At 48.5% G+C, this 2,846-nt stretch overlaps 1 protein-coding gene across 1 annotated transcript in view; it reads right to left on the reverse strand.

The window, feature by feature from the left end:
- LOC125487939 (histone-lysine N-methyltransferase 2B-like) overlaps positions 1 to 2,846 on the reverse strand; it is an 11,810-nt gene that overhangs the window by 3,276 nt on the left and 5,688 nt on the right. The gene's annotated exons all lie outside the window — the stretch shown is intronic.

Genomic DNA, 2,846 nt, shown 5'->3' on the forward strand with positions numbered 1-2,846 from the left:
CTTTTCCCCAGGGTAGGGGAGTCCAAAACTAGAGGGGCATAGGTTTACAAGTGAGAGGGGAAAGATTTAAAAGGGACCTGAGGGGCAGCTTTTTCACGCAGAGGGTGGTGTGTGTATGGAATGAGCTGCCAGAGGAAGTGGTGGAGGCTGGTACAATTACAACATTTAAAAGGCATCTGGATGAGGAAATGAATAGGAAGGGTTTAGAGGGATATGGGCCAAATGCTGACAAATGGGACCAGATTAATTTAGGATATCTGGTCAGCATGGACAGGTTGGGCCAAAGAGTCTGTTTCTGTGCTGTACAGCTCTATGCCTCTCTCCTCTAAGACCTATCACTTCGCCGAGCTTTCGTTTGCCTGTCTGTGATATCTCCTGGAGTGGGGCGAGTTCAGACGTTCTCTCTGTGCTCAATCTCCTGACTTCCCTTGTCTCTCTGCAGTGTTTCTGTTTATGTGCCCACCCAATGCCCAAATTGAACTTACCTCCAACACATCCCTAGGCAGCATGTTCCAGACCCGAACCATTCGCTGCGTGAAAAGTTTATTTTCACCTCACTCCTTTTGTAAATCTTTGTGAATTTGTGCCGTCTGCATATTGATCGATTTCCAAGCGGGAACAGCTCCTCCCTATCGACTCTGTCCAGCCCCCGCTCACAGTTTTGAATCTCCCTCTCTCTCAGCCTCCTTCTCCCCAAGGAGAACAGTCCTCAACTTCTTCAATCTGTCCTCAGCACGGAGCTTTCTCATCCTGGAATCGTTCTTATAAATCGCTCCTGCTCTCTCTCTCTCTTTCTCTCTCTCCCCGCAATGCGTTCCCACCTTCCCGATAATGTGGGGCCCACAACTGGACACAATACTCTAACAAGGCTCTTGTATAAGTTCACCATCTCCCCCCTACTCCTGTACTCCGTGCCCCTGTGAATAAAGCCGAGGGCACTGTGTGCTTTATTCACTGCTCTCTCTCCACCCCCGCCCCTGTCCTGCCACCTTCAATGATCTGGGCACATCTACCCCCCAGCCCCCTCTGATCCTGCCGCACCCCCTTTAGAATTGGAACCCTTATTTAATATTGGCTTCCAACGTTCTTCCAACCAAAGTACATCTCCTCACACCTCTCTGCATTAAATATTATCTGCCCCTTCTCTGCCCCTCTCCACCGACTTGTCAATGTCCTTTTGGAGTTCCGCGCTGTCCCGCTCACAAGTTTCGTGTTATCTGCAAGCTCTGAGGCTGTCGCCTGCACAGCAAGATCCCGATCATTAATATATCTCGGGAAAAGTGAGGGTGCCGATACTGATTCCTGAAGAACCCCACAACAAGCATTCCCCGAGTCTGAGAAATTGCCATTGACTGCTAGCTATCTGTTTCCCGTCCCTCAGCTGATTTCGCATCCTCATCCTCTTGGATCTGTCATGTGGCACTGAATTGGACTCCTTCCGGGGACCCATGTAGACTACACCAACAGCAGTACCCTCACCGACCCTCTCTGTTAGCTTGTCACAAACATCCAACCAAATAAACACTACTTTTGCCCCTAATCTGTTTTATAACCTAAGATTTGTAACTAGGTAGGCTGTATCTATGGTGGTGCTGTGTGTGGGGACACTATGCACTTTTCACTGCACTCCTGTACTTCAGTACATGCAACGATAAAACCTAATACTATTTTCACTGAACAATTCAATGCTGACTCTTGCGAGTCAATCTACGTTTTTCCAAGTGACTTATTAATTCTATCCTGAATAACTGCTTTGAGAGGTTTCCCCATGGCCGAAATGAAACAGACTGCTCTGTCATTGCTGGGCTTATCCTTATGACCTTTAGAACATAGAACAGTACAGCATAGGAACAGGCCATTCGGGCGATTATGCCGTGCCGAACATTATGCCAAATTAAACGAAATCCCTTCTGCCTGCCCTTGGTCCACATCCCTCCATTCCTTGCATATTCACGTGCTTATCTAAAAGTCCCTTAAATGCCCCCATCAAAGCTGCTTCCACCACCCACCCCCTGGTACTGCATTCCTCACTCCTACCACCCTCAGTGTAAAAAAACTTGCCCCTCACTTCTCCTTTGAACTTTACCCCTCTCACAGCATAGTATTAGATGTTTCAACTCTGTGAGAAAAAGATTCTGACTGTCAACCCTAACTGTGCATCTCATGATTTTATTGACTTGCATCAAGTCTCCCCTCAGCCTCTGCCGCTCCAGAGAAAACAACCTGAGTTTTTCTAGCCTCTCCTTTTGGTTCATACTGTCTAATCCAGGCAGCATCCTGTCTTACAAAGCTGTAACATGAACATCCTGACTCTTGTACTCAGACCAAAAAAGACAAGCATGCCATACGCCTTCTTTCTCGAACAAGGCAATTCTCCAGGCACCCCCACCAGCACCAGCCCTGGGTCCAGGGACCACTCAAAGTGCCCCTGTGCATTCAACCACCATTTCCCTCAATAAACTTGGATGCATCTCTCCACTGCAACAGATTATCTAGCACCACCCGCTCATCAGTTCTGAACCCCTCTAGTGTCTAACTGTGCTCCTCTGTCACCAGGGCCTGGCCAGCATCTGGCTCAGAGGGAAAGATGGATACAAAGGATTAACTTCACACCTCAGCCATGCACCCCCGCCTCCATGTGTAGAGCAGACTCGACCCTACCCCTCCTTTCACTGCTATTTCCCTGTTCGACAGCTGCAATCAATACAGCCTCAGGTAAAATGCAATCGGCACTTCTGTGACAGTCGAGGGAGCTTTACTCTGTATCTAACCCTGTGCTGTCCTTGCCCTGGGAGTGTTTGATGGGGGGAGACAGTGTAGAGAGAGCTTTACTCTGTATCTAACCC

Source organism: Rhincodon typus, chromosome 47 (genome assembly GCF_021869965.1).
Source record: "Rhincodon typus isolate 14 chromosome 47, sRhiTyp1.1, whole genome shotgun sequence".
NCBI lineage: Eukaryota > Metazoa > Chordata > Chondrichthyes > Orectolobiformes > Rhincodontidae > Rhincodon > Rhincodon typus.